Raw genomic sequence first — 14,769 nt, 5'->3', positions numbered from 1 at the left:
CTAAACCATCCCACCCAAGGCTCTGTCCAACCTGGCCTTGAACACTGCCAGGGATGGAGCACTCACAACCTCCCTGGGCAACCCATTCCAGTGCCTCAGCACCCTAACAGTTTTGATTTGCTTCCGTGAAAGCTTTGGGGAGACAGCGTGCCAGTGTCACAGCCTTCAATGTATTAGCCACTGTGCTGCGCTCCTCATCTTAAAACCAAAATACAAACAGCAAGAGAGGGGTAGCCCAAGCTCCTTCCTATGCATTTCCCTCCTCCAGGAGATACCCTCAAAACACACTACAGATTAATCCCACCTAGGGAGAGGAGCTTTCTTCACTCCATGCAAAAACAACACTTCCATTTTTAGACAAGGAATTACACATGTAATTGTGGGACTGCGACTCTAAAACCAGCCCGACTACCTCGGAGGCTCACATCTCTCCTGCAGACTGAGTGACCCCAGTTCCAGGGGACAGTACTAGAAGCTACACCTCATTTCCAGAGGATATTCTGCTACTTGAGTTTCAGCCTTTTTCTCTTGTTATACGCACACAATTGTAATTATCTGTAACTCACGAGAGTCCATACGGTTGGATCAGTAACAGTCTGCCATTAGCAGACAGTGACACGCTAAACCCCGAGACCTAAAGGATTCACTACCACTTTAAGGAAAAAGGCACATCCTAACTATCAGATTACACGAGATGGACGTGTGATAGTATTACGAAGCACACGGTATGACAATTACTTTGATTTTATCTCAGAAATCATTCCAGCTTTGGTGATGTTTGCACTCCAGTGAACCACGTTTTCATGTGTTTTTTCCTTATCTCAGGATGCAGGAGAAGGAATTTTTAGGGCAAAGAACACCCAAGAGCATGGCCCAGGCCACCAGCAAATAGAAAACCAAAATGCTCAATTCTAAGTCCTAAAAAAATAAAGCAGAAATATGCCAGAAATAAGGCTCAGACTCCATTGATGCCCCACCACAAATGTACCCCTAAAGCCTTTGCTGCCAGATCAGTGTCTTATCTGAAGTCCTACAGTCAGTTGGCATCACATTAAACACTCTCTAAAGTTATCTGTATTTTTGCAACCCAAAATGAAAGATTAAAAAGAGACAGACAAGGGAGATAAAAATGGCTTTGGGTCTCCCATCCTTATCATAGCAGCTGGCAAACACACATACTTAGATTTTGATAGCAAGTAAAAGGACTGTGTTTACAGTAACTTTAAAATCAGCAAATTCAGTTCAAGAATAAAGGGAGCTAAGACAGTATCTGACAATCGCCATTACTGCTCTAGACCTGACAAACGGCTCTGCGCTCAACAGCTTCCCAACCATCCTTCTATCTCAGTTGGCCTAATAAAAGATCCTACTTCTCCCTACAAATCTTAACTTTCCTATTCTAGTGCCTGACAAATAACCAGCGCAGAAAAGCAGATTTTTATCTGAATTAAAGAAAAAGAAGTTTGTGTGCTCTCTCCAAGGTCTAACAGAACCTTATGGCTTATACCCATAGGTATATTCCTGGAAATCTCCGATCTTCTTTTTGCCACAGAGCATGCCTGAAGGGAAACACTGGTGGCATCAGCGATCTCCCCATTAATTAAACAGAAATACTAGCATAGATGGCATTTCTACAAAACAAACATTGATTTTTACAGCAGCAGCATGTGTAGCATCAAACGGAGAGGAATTTGTTTCCCTATGATCTAGGGAACGCTTAGCTTCACCGCTAGTCATGAAGCTGAATTTGAACTCATCCCTTCTCACCAGAAACCAAATAGAGACCTTTGCTGTATTTAAGGCAGCACAAGTCCCAATTTTAATAGCTATTAGTTCTATTAGTTCATCTTATTCTTGTTTATACGACCCTAAGCTGTAAGGAAAGCTACAGGGTGCCTCTTTAACATGCTGCAGATGAGATTTTGCAATAGTGAGCTAAAACCGTCCAGTTTGGGGTTGGTTTTTTGCTTGTGTTTTTAACTGCAACCTCAAACAAAGCAGTTCTGACCAACCACCTTTAACTACTTCGTGACTGAAAGCCCTTGGAGCCACTAAGGATACATGGTCCCCTGCCCCAGCATAGGTCAGAAGAGCTTCAAGAACCCATCCGCTCATCCTCCTCAGAGCCCTTCCCAACAGAGCACATCTAAAGACAAACAGCTCCATCTCTAAAGCTGCAGAGGAGAATTTTATGCTCACAAAGGGGTGTTTGTTTGAGCTAAGAGAAAGATGTAATATCTAAATTAAGTAAGTGCACTGTGCTTAGCTCCCACTGACAGAGTGGCTGGATATTAATGGCTCTCCCGCTAGAGCTGCCTCTCTCTGGAGAGCACCACGAACATCAGGCGCTTGCTGATCAGCACATCAGCAAAGGGGACACGCACGCACGGAGCCACGCTCCCCTGCCCGCCTCCAGTTAGCTGCTTGAAAGGAATCGCATTGCTGGTTTGACAGAAATCCTGTTGTCCCATGGGAATACACGGAAAGAATGAACAAGAGGTTTGGTTTAAGGAGGGGCTGAAAATTATTGCCACAAAAGCAGGAATGGATAAAGGAAACCTTCCACTGGAGCAGCTTGCTCCAAGCCCCTGTGTCCAACCTGGCCTTGAGCACTGCCAGGGATGGGGCAGCCACAGCTTCTCTGGGCACCCTGTGCCAGCGCCTCAGCACCCTCACAGGGAAGAGCTTCTGCCTAAGAGCTCAGCTCAGTCTCCCCTCGGGCAGGTTCAAGCCATTTCAGTTATCTCATTCCCACTATTAACTGCTGTGATACCTGAAACTGAAAATAATCCCCCAGGTTTTCCAAACAGAGAACATCCATGGAAAAGGTCCGTGTTTGTGCATAGACACACAGCAAGACCAGCAGCACTGTTCTCATGATGGGACCAGTCTCTCATTCTGCAGTGAACACACATCTTCTGAAACAATCACATTAAAGCTTCTGCCTGCTGGAAAGGGGGTGAAAGGCAAGACAAAGACCTGTAATTATGATTCTATTCTATTACTCTATTATTTCTGTTCTCAAATACTAGAGGGTGCTCACTTAAAGTTGTCTGAAAGATGATGGGGTCACAGCATCAGAGGGAATACAGCTCAGCTATAATAAACATGCCCTGATGAACACACTTCCTTTGAAGAGAAAACCGCGATGCCTGATACACAGATCAGCAAGGATTAGTTCTGGTGATGTTATTTATACTGGGTGAACATCAAAAGGTGGTAAAGCCATTTTCAGCATTGTCTCACATTCAAACAGAAATCTGTTTGAAGTTCACTCAAAGCCTGATTACTTCACCAGCATCCCCACACTTCCTATAGATGCGTTAGGATGCTGCAGCGGAAACTGCACACTGTGACTTCCCAAAAATGCTCACTTGGCAATGCCTTAATCCACCTGACCTGCTTTGAATATACATATCTAGAGGTGTCATCTAAATGTGGACCTCCAAGTGCAGGAAGCATTTATTAGATTTCCAAAAGGAAAAAAAGGATTTTTGCTGCCTCTGCTTCTTTACTGCTACCCCCATGTGAGATTTCCCTCTAATTAAGATGTCTCATAGTATTGAGGAGCAGTCAGGGCTTCCAGGATAATGCAATGTACTTCTAAGGGCTTTGAGTTATTCTCCATGTTGTGCCTCACAGTAAGGAGTTGCTCCTTACTGGTTTTAACACTGTAAACTGAGATAGTCCTGTATCTTACATTCTGCAGCCCAGGCCAGGCAGCTCATCATCACTATGGCAAACCAACTTTGTTTTCCTAGGAGCCTTCTTTCCATCTTTCCCGGGACTCTGGCTGCTCACTCCAGCTCCCAGCATCAGGACCCAGCACACCAAACAGTCCATGAGCTCTCCTGCCTGACAAACCCGCTCAAGGGGCTCATCCATTTAGCTCACTTATTGGCTGCTGTTGAGGTTCACTGTTTAAAGCGTTATTATATAGTTTGGGGAATAGAGTTCTTCATTTATGAGGGTGTTCTATGGATCACAAAAGTTATTTCATTGTTGAACAGTGTTAGACATAGCCTGGACCCAGAATCCTGCACACTGAGCGAGTTCCATCAGCATCTCAGGGTGCAGACATGGTCACCTCACACGCTGCGGTACATCTGCTCTAATCCAGCAACCCTCTGTTTGCACAAACTGTTTGTTTTCCTATACAAATGTCTCTGGCAATGGATCAGCCCTCATTGACACGGGTGCCAGCAGAGTTGGACGTGTTGATAACAGCTGAGAAGCTGCATAGGGCTGCTTCCAATTTCTGGCTTCACTGACTCTATTCCCAGGGAATAAGGTTTGCCACAATGTTGACTCTGCTAAAAGCAGCTGATGAACTTCTGTATGTAATGGCCAATCAGAGCTAAAACCTAACTATGATTATCCTGTAATTTAAAGAAAACTAATAATGCTGGGGAAATAAATACGGGTAAAGAGGAAAGCACAACTATGGCAAACAAAACAGGAAACTCAAAATGCAATAAACCTAAGTAACTACAAGAAAAGCTATTCTTACTACAGGCAATTCACAACATAGAATTTCAATAGGAGAAGCAAAATGAACAGAAGAACGGGCATCGCAGGCCGCTGTCGACCTGCTCTGCAGCTGCAGCGAGAAACCAAATTGAAATCTTATGAGAAATGACATTTTGAAGAACTCCTGCACATGGAAAAAAACAGGACTTTTTCTTATGCTTTTTATTTCCCAAGTAAAAGCATAACTTCATGCTATTACCTGCTGGCTGCACAAAGTGGGTTTCAGCTGCGGCCTTTCCACCAGCTCTTACACACAGCAAACCACAGAACAGACATTTAGGGATAACCTCAACAGAGCCAGACCAATGTGCTGAACAAATCTAAAAGCCAAAATCCAACCTACATCTTTGGAAAGAACGGGCTTTGAAATCTACAGGTGCTACAGGTCCAGAAGCACTTTTCACACATACCAATTCTGGTAAAACACGTTATTAGATGAGTTTCATAATACATGTGAAATGGTTTTATACTCAATCAGAAGGAGCAGCTGGGCTCAGATTGAGCCCCACTGACTGTCACACCTTTGGGGCCACTGGAATCATAGAATCATAGAATAGTTAGGGTTGGAAAGGACCTTAAGATCCAACCCCCATGGGCAGGGACACCTCACACTAAACCATCCCACCCAAGGCTTCATCCAACCTGGCCTTGAACACTGCCAGGGATGGAGCACTCACAACCTCCCTGGGCAACCCATTCCAGTGCCTCACCACCCTCACAGGAAAGAATTTCCTCCTTAGATCCAATCTAAACTTCCCCTGTTTCAGTTTGAACCCGTTACCCCTTGTCCTGTCACTACAGTCCCTGACAAAGAGTCCCTCCCCAGCATCCCTATAGGCCCCCTTCAGGTACTGGGAGGCTGCTCTGAGGTCTCCACACAGCCTTCTCTTCTCCAGGCTGAACAGCCCCAACTTCCTCAGCCTGTCTTCATACGGGAGGTGCTCCAGTCCCTGATCATCCTCGTGGCCTCCTCTGGACTTGTTCCAGCAGTTCCATGTCCTTTTTATGTTGAGGACACCAGAACTGCACACAATGCTCCAGGTGAGGTCTCACAAGAGCAGAGCAGAGGGGCAGGATCACCTCCTTCGCCCTGCTGGTCACGCTCCTTTTGATGCAGCCCAGGATACGGTTGGTTTCTGGGCTGCGAGCGCACACTGCAGCCGGCTCATGTTCATTTTCTCATCGACCAGCACCCCCAAGTCCTTCTCCGCAGGGCCGCTCTGAACCTCTTCTTTGCCCAGTCTGTAGCTGTGCCTGGGATTGCTCCAAGCAGGATTTAGACGTTCAGCAGAAAGGAGGCACATTTTAACCTCACCAAAACTGAAAGCGTAAAAAGAGTCATCAAAAGACGGACTCCCTGCATGGGAGAGGCGAGGATGGAAAGGAGGAGAAGGGGACAAGATGAGCAGCACTCTCACGCCGCTTCATAAACACACTTAGTGCCCATCTTGTTATATGCAAACCAACAAACTAATACACTCCAAAAGATCTCATCAAACACAAGCAAGCAGCACGGCATGGATAAATAATCACTGCCTCATGACAAACAGAAATATTTATGGAAGGCTATTAAACTTGGATTACTTAGACATTGGAGCAGTTGCAGAGTCGCCAATCAGCTCTGCTGACTAAATACATATTTATAAATGCTTTAGCTGTTTTATTTACCCAACGGACCAAAATGGCTTATTCATTCTGTTCTGGTTTTATTTTGGTCTATCAAATACACTAAATGTGCAGTTAGGTGCACAATAAGAACTCCTTTAGAAAAGTAATTGCATTACCTTACACACAGGCGATTTTTCTTTCCCAGACACCAACTGGACCATTTCACAGGCTCCTACGTTCTTAATAAATAATATATTTAACGCACACTAATTACTGAGCTGAAACCTTGCTTACAAATGCAAAGTCCAAAGGAAACATTTACAAACAAAGCAGAGCCCACTGGAAAAAATACACTAATTTAAGCAGAGTATTTGCTACAGCAGCAGCCAGGGATGTGGTTGTGGTACCAACCACCTCAAAGGTTCATTCACCACAATGAGGGTGGTAAAACCCTGGCACAGGTTGCCCAGAGAGGTGGTGGATGCACCATCCCTGGAGACATTCAAGGCCAGGATGTGGATCTGAGCAACTTGATCTAGTTGAAGGTGTCCCTGCCCATTGCAAGGGGTTGGACTAGATGAGCTTTGAAGGTCCCTTCCAACCTAAACCATTCTATGATTCTGCAAGAACTGGACATGGTAGAAGATAACGGACCCACAGGCAAGTACCACAAGGATGCTTGCCTCAGCCACTGCCAATCCAGGCTGACAGCTCAACATGCTGTGTTTGCCACAGGTAGAGGCCACAGGCACTTCGGTCTAAGTGCCTGAGCTACAAGAGCACAAAGAGGGTAATTTCTGTCTATTTTATCTCATACTTGGGCAGTGAGTTGAAGCTCTGAAAACATTAATGTAATTGCTCTCCCTTATGGCTAAAGCTCACCTCAGGAAGAAACGGCAGGCTGAAACCTAGTGAGTCTGTAATTGAATATATACCATGCTTTTATACATTAAGCAGACCAGCAGCACATTCAAACACCATGACTCTAAACCCTGACTGAGCCCAGACGTGATCCTGGACTCTGGGTTTTCCGGCTCAAAGTCTGAGTTAGTTATTCTGCTAATGTCTGAGACATGCTGCATAAAGAGACTTAAGGAGTATTTGCATATTACATTATACCACTATTATCAGAAACATCTGCTGCCACTTTCTTAACTCAACCCTCACAAAGAAGTTTATTCTATAAATGCTCTGAAGACGCAGGGTTTCCAATATATTTTAGCCTTGCAGTATTAGGTGCAAGCAGTGTACGCCCTTTCCATGCGAGAGGGGCTCTGCACCACTCAATGCTCTACATAGCAGTACTTCAGCATAATCATGCAGCTGAATAGAAAAGTAGTATTTCATACAAATAGCAATGCTCCACCCAAAACTTGGGCCAACACGACTTCAAATTTCACTTATAATTTGGCTGCTGCTAAGGATGCTAAAGTCAATGAAAGCCCATTTGAAAGCCTCTCCTCTTGTTCAAGAGAGGTTGTCTTAAAAACCAGTGCAAACCAACCCTACTTTACTGGTCTGGGTCAGCAGGATGTACGTGCTTTGGAGGGGGTGATGATGCCCCCAAGATGGGGTTTATAGGACAAAGTAGTCTCTTCCAAAACACTGCCCAGTTTAGGTGGAAAAAGTAGAGAAGCTCAGAGCCAAGGGATGTCAGGGAAGGGAAAAAACATTAAAGTGGTTATCTCTTGGGAAAGACAGGTTATTTACAGGCTGTGGAGCACAGAGAGATTACAGGTAGATGTGAAAGAGAAGGAAAGATTGCCCTGTGGAATAAAACTAACCTCTCTAGTAAGTCTGCCTCAAAACTTGGCATTCGAGCTGGCAAGGAGATCATCTTAGGCAGGAGCTGGCAGCAGGCAGCACCATGACCTGTTGGGACTCATCTCCTCCCTGACAGCACAGAGGATGCCCCTGACGTGCCACACTGGGAGACACAGGCGTGGAGCACACACTGCCAGAAGTGCCTTGAAAGGTACCTTGCTTGGCATGGACCAGAGAAAATAAACACCCTCTCCATTTAACTCCAGGAAATAGACTCATCTATCTCCCAAAGTTTCCAAATACTGACGAGCAGGATTGATTTACCTTCTCGTTTGGACACTCCGTGTTTTCCGCTGCCTCCCTCAACACGGTTGTTACCTTTTGTTGCATACTTTTGACTTAAAATTCTTGCACAGCCTGAAGCCAAAAGTCTGTTCAGTAAACCCTGCTGTTAACTGTCCCATGGAGCTGGGCAGACAGAGCTGGCTTCATGGTGTGTATGCCAGTCACAAGCTTTAAGTCAGCAATTCACGCAAGGTGTAATGATGAGAAAAACCCTAAACATCAAGAAATTCCAGATCCCTCGATATGAAGTAGTTCAAGGAGCCTTCTGGACCATGCCAGCAGGTAAGGCCATTGCTTTGCTGCAGGTCAGTGCAAGGTTTTCTGCTCTGCTGTAAATGAGCATCACTGACAGACAGCTCCAGCATCTTCCACTAAGCAGTGGAGCTAACTGCAGTCTGAGATTTCTAGGTTTAGGATCCAATACTGCTGTGCAATATGTACCCATGGGTATGGGCATGCAACGTAAAGAATGCAAGCAATGGCAGCACCCTGCTTCTTTTTAATTAGTAGCTTCCTTTTGTGTGGCAAGAGATCATAAATGTGACTGAGGTCCAGACTGTTCCCCACATGCTCAAATGAGAAACTGGGACTTCTTAAAACACGGGGCATGACCAAGCGGGGCTGCAGCATGGCACATCGGTCAGCAACAGCAGCACAAACAGCTTATGTGGCTGCCAAATGAGCACAGTTCATTCTGCTTTCAGATAGAAAAAGAGAGATGCCCTCGGGCACATCCAGACTCAGCGCTCCGCAGTGAGGATGCCAGTTCATGAAGCATGGCAGTATGGAATACACGTATGTAGGATTTCATGTCTGCTTGTAAATCCTCACAAAGTCTTCTAGCTTGTTGGCTTGTCTCCATCCTCTTCCCCTCCTCACCAGGGGACTGAAGTCTGGCCACCTCCTAAGCTTGCCTACTAGCTCCTTCCTCTGACTTGCTGTTGGCAACAGCTGCCTGGTTTCCTGCTGCTCAAGTTTCACTTCCAGCTCCTCCGGGTCCATCAATCTGCTGCTCCAGCAAAGCCAGGTACTATTATATTTACTGACTAAATATTCCTGCCCATTGTGCCATGAACAGAATTCATTCCTTCTCCTGCCCACAAGTACTTAACTGCAGAAAGTGCACATATCAATTTACAAGAGACTTAAGCCTGCAAAACCATTCCGCTTCCAGCATGGGAGAGCTGGGCATGCAATGGGTTTCCTGCATCTACTGGCAAAGCTGGGCTAAACCACGCCTGCATTGACCTTTTCAGAAGTAACCCACCCAAATGAACCAACAGTCATTTGGAAGGCAAACACGACCACTAATCCAAACAGTGTTCACCCTAGAAAACAGCTCAGAAACCCCCTGGCTAAGCTGAAAGTCACTGCTCAGTGCTTGCAGCTACTCATCCTTGTCCAGAGTCCTGTACACGTGTGTGCAATACCAACAGCTATAGTAAGGCTGCCTAGGAGTATCTGCATTATTGTTTAATTTACTACTGTGCCTAACACTGGCTAATGAGTTGATTATTTGGGGTTCTTCCCCCACCACATGGTTTTACTCCTCTGTTAACTCTTGTCACTTAGAACCACAAAACATGCCAAGTAATAACACCATGGCTGACAAGATACATGGGAGAGGATAATTGCGCCTCTCCCTCCCTTCCCAACTGGGTTAGCCTGACTCTAAATAAAATCCAAGCTAAAAAAACCCTTGGGCAGCTCCTTGAAACCATTTTTACCTTCATTATTCCTAGCCAATTCCCTGCCAGCACTGCAGAACTGGGCATCCCCGCTGCATCATGTGTTTGAAGAATAACATTCAAGTGGGATGAGGTACAAAAAGCGCTGAGCGGCTGCAGTTTCTCAGGCCTAGAAAAACAGGAGCTGAACACCAAGTTAATATTCTGAGCAGCCAAATGCCCTTCCCCAGGTAGCAGATTGCCATTCACTGACAACAGATGCCCTGACAAGCCAGAGATATGCGTACACACATGTACATTTATCATATCATACAATCTGGATGGCACTCGGCTAGGCAATCAATCAAGATCCCGGAGGTACCACTGCTTCTAAAGAGCAACACAGCTACTGACTTTTGGTGTGCTTTGACCAGGTTCTAAGGAACAAAACCACGTTTCTTGGACTCTGCCAATGGGAAAACAATGGGATGAGAAATGAATAGGTGATTTACTACAGAAGTAATTACCACTGATCACTTCATTTGGCTTCTGAAAGGCTTGAGGAGAGAACCTTGCCATTCTGCCAAGTTTTGAGAGCCTTCCATCTCCCGTGGATAGGTAAAAACTTCAAACGTGCAAAAAGAAAGAACGAAGTGAACAGAATTCCTAAAGGACTTCACTGTTTTATAACCACGACTCAGTTTTTCATTGAGGACATAAGAACCGAAGTCAAGTGGCAACTAATGAAGTATTTACTAAGTTGTTGGTTGGATCTTCCACCACTACTAATGCAGCCCTAGAGATGTTTCAATAAAACTATGGCACCTTGGGAAAGCTCAGGGTGTGCTATATTCTACTGCTCCTCACTGTGGTTAGGAAACACACTGTAACAATGAGGATGGTGTATCTTGATATATACACACACACAAACAGGACATCCACAATACAGAGCTTGTGAATACTTCAAAGAGGTTTCAGCCTTTTAATTCAAAACAGATAAAATTCCTGTCTTTATGGCAGTGGGATGTCACCTGTCGGAATAAATCTGGAGTTGCATCTCCTTTAACAAGATTATATGGTCAAACAGAGTGGAAGCAATCTGCTAGAACATTTCTTGGCTGAATGGTTTCAAAAGCATCTTTTGACACTAATTTGTTGAATGGATGATTGCGAGCAACATAAAAACAAATTAGAAGTTTTAAATGCTTGGGCTAGATCCTCCACTACTGAAAAGCAAAGGTGGGCCATTAAATTCTGCATGGCTTTGCTCATTTGTAGCTACTGAAGATCTGGTTCTTTATGCTTAATGCAACTATACATATACTTGAGCACAGAGTTATACTCAGCAGACAATTCATTCTGGTAGCCAGCATCCTTCAGCCCCACACTGCCAACACGAGTAGGAGCATTTGTCAGCTCCAGAAGTTGCAGAATTAGTGCCTATGTTCTTGCAACTAAAATAGTTGGGGAAGCCACTAGAGGCCCTGTTCTGCTCAACATGGGGAACGTGATGGACGTGAACGCATATGGTTTTACATACATAAAATGATACGGTCTAATTTACAGCAACAGGTAAGTATCGCACATTCATCTACCCTCATTACACAGTGAAAACTCACCTATCTTTAAAATTAAGCCTGGCCACTGTCAAGACAATTCCTTACAGGTGCTCCCTTAAGAGCTTCTTCCAATTTACCATAAACCCTTTAGTCTCCTAATTTTCTGCTGCATGCTACTCTCCACCCTTTCCACTAAAGGCCTGCTGTTTCCACCCAATCTGCTGCTTTTCCCAGCTCTCTACTCCAGTTTTGCTCTTCCCCATCTGCTCTCCTGCTCTATTTCACTGTCTGGGGCAGCTGATGCAAAGATGCAGGTTATTAACTTATTTGCTCAGTTTCCTTTTTCTGTGCACTAAGGGCAGGTAGGGCACTGGAACAGCAACAGTGATAACACCCGAAACCATCTATAAACCCATGGAGTCAATAAGGGAAGAATATTTAGATAGAAATTGGAAAGGAGAGAAGACTGGATAACAGAACAAAAGGCATGCCTGCTCTAACCTGCTCCCAATTTTAGTCTAAAAGAGCAATACAAAGACGGTATTCAAATCCTATGCTTGTGCACTCCATGCTGGGTCTTCTTGAATGGACGGGTTGTGTTTTGTGGTTTTGTTTGGCTTTGGCACCTCACACCACACGCTATTACATGAGCATAATGCAGATGGAAATTGCAGTGGGTTGCATGCATGACCCACTGAGAGCAAAATTTCAACTCAATGAGCTTAAACTGAATTTAGGGAAATACTCTTGCAGCTTCTAATCAACGACCAGAAGGAGGTTTTTTGTTAGAAGATCATTATTAGTCAAAAAGGGTAATTTCTGAGCACCAGTTGGGCATCCCAGGAACTAAACGGATCTGCAGCCACTCATTCCCATTTAAAGGCAGGAGGAAATCAGTCTTCATACATCATGGTGGAAGTTGGCTGCCAGCTGGAGTCAGGGAAGCATCTCCCTTCCGTACCACAGCAATTAAAAGATCATGTCATTATAGTTGATCTAGCACCCACAGAAGTCAAAGGAAAGCCATTTGTCGACTCTAATGAGCTTTGGAGCAGCTTCAAAATTTCTCCAGCATATGTAGTCCTGACACTTTGGAAACCAAAAGCCTCCCAGTTTAACTGCACTCATCCAGGGCTGAAACAGGGAAGAAAGTATTTCCACATTTACAACAATCAAGGCTTTGTTTCCTTTGAAAGATAAGCATCGGCTTTCAATGGAAAGGACTCAAACCTTTTGTCCGAAACCAGAAAGAGCCTGAAAAGCATAAATCAGTGTTGCCCCTCCTTTCACCAGCAGCTCTTTTTAATTATCCTGGCTCATCCCTGAACACGGGATAATGAAAGCAGGCACAGAGCAAGTTTGCTGCAGCTCTCACCTTTGTGGTGGCAGGTATTCGAGTTTTTCAGCTTTTCAACAAAGCCACATCTTCCACCAAGGGAAGGGAACAAGCACAACCCCCCCACCCTCAACCATTTTCCAGTCATTTCGTTTCCTCAGGTACAAACTATTATCCGCAAAAATTACCATTTTAGGGGAAAAAAAAATAAAATAAAAAGTCCTGAATCTTAAAATTAGATCCTACCATAGCCCCAAATTCATAATAAATCCTTTCATGTGCATAACAAACATTTCAACCCTCTTCTTTTTCCTAGCACTGACTGGTATCTGCTCGGCACACATTTTAATACTGAAGAGGTTGCTGAAGGAGGCTTTTGTTGAATTATTTCTTAGGCACTATTGAGGGCTAACTCCAAAGAGGAAGATACTTAATCATTGCTGAAAATCCCCAGGTAGCGCTGCAAATCCACAGGCTTTTGTGACCAGGGTATTTACTGTGTCTGTCAGCATTTTCTTGACTTCTGAGGAGTTTGCAGTTCTTCAGAGATGATTATTCCCACTGCGTCACTGGGCATAAACCCAATATATCTATAGACCTTAACACCCCAACTACCATCCCCTTCACTCCACCCATGGATCTAAGAAGCCTTCTGACAGAGAAGTTCATTATATTGAATGCATTTCTGAACAAAGGTATGGCTTCACCGCTCTGAATGGAAGTCACGCCTTAGTCATCCTGTGAAGGCAATAAGAAATCAGTCTAATTGAGCCTGGAAAGTTCCCATCCAGAGGCACTGATCTCTAAATCTAGCTATAGCTCTGAAATAACATTTTCCAAGCACCCACATGATCTTATAAGCTCAGCCCCACTTTCAAACACTGCTGTATTTAAGTTCTTGTAGGTGTTGGTTACTTTCAGTGAGGAGTAAATCTTGAAGACCCAAATCGTATCGGAAAGAGGACTAGAAGTACTTCTGCAAAGTTTTATTCAGTAAGTCCACTTCCACAACTCTCCTTGGATTCAGGATTCAGTCTCCTGCCTATAATCAATTGCACCACAAACTCTACAGCTAGAGCATGACTGAAATGTTTCCACATCAAAGGTGCCAAGATGCTCTCCTGCATCTCAAAGCAACCATGACCCATCCAAGAGCCCTCCTCAGGCTGAGATCACGGCAAGGCCTGTAAAACTGGATTTCCTCATGAGGAGTGGCATAAGTTAGACCAAACACACATGTATGCTAGAAACCTGAGCTGAACAGATTTCACCTTTAGCAACAGGCATATATTTGATGTCTTCAAGCCTCTCTGCTGCCTCAGCCTCACAGTAAAAAAAGAAACAAACAAAGACCATAGAACACAACCACAAAAACAGCCCCAAATGAGATTATTTGCCCAGGTGATGTTACTCTTGGACCTGACCTTTTTCATTTACGCAGTAAACAGCAGTAGTTACTTCTTCCCAATACATGGGATTCCTGAAGCAATTAAAGCTGCTGCTGGAACAGGGCAAGGGAACACATTAATCTGTTGTACAGGAGAATGGCTCATGTTCTACAGACACAGATGAGGAAAGCAACTGCCTGATCCAGAAAACATCTGCTCAACAAACCCCAAATTAATGACAGCAACGAGCTCCTTGAAGGCTCATTCTCACCCAGATGCTGGGAACCATCAAACAGCTACTCATAGTAGCAGTTACTAATGCGAAAGAGTTTACAGGAGTAGGATCTGGGCTCGGGGTACCAGCACAACTCACATTTAGCACCCAATAAACCTTGACTTGCATCCCCAAGGCCATGGCGCAGTTCTGTGCTGAAAGAACGAGTTTCTATTGAAACAAGAACCCAATAATCTACAATTTGTGACACTAAGAACTGCCAGGTGAGGATTAGGAGGCAGCCCCTTTGAAAACCCACAGCAGCACGCTCTTTCAAGTGTGGAAACGCTTGTTTTTA

General features: G+C 44.6%; 1 protein-coding gene across 9 annotated transcripts in view; it reads right to left on the bottom strand.

Moving 5' to 3' along the window:
* The window catches only part of FSTL4 (follistatin like 4), a 396,562-nt gene that overhangs the window by 174,880 nt on the left and 206,913 nt on the right, over positions 1-14,769 (bottom strand). The window lies entirely within an intron of this gene.

The sequence above is a fragment of the Lathamus discolor genome, chromosome 10 (assembly GCF_037157495.1).
Source record: "Lathamus discolor isolate bLatDis1 chromosome 10, bLatDis1.hap1, whole genome shotgun sequence".
Taxonomy (NCBI): Eukaryota; Metazoa; Chordata; class Aves; order Psittaciformes; family Psittacidae; genus Lathamus; species Lathamus discolor.
This window is presented reverse-complemented; position numbering and strand designations above follow the sequence as displayed.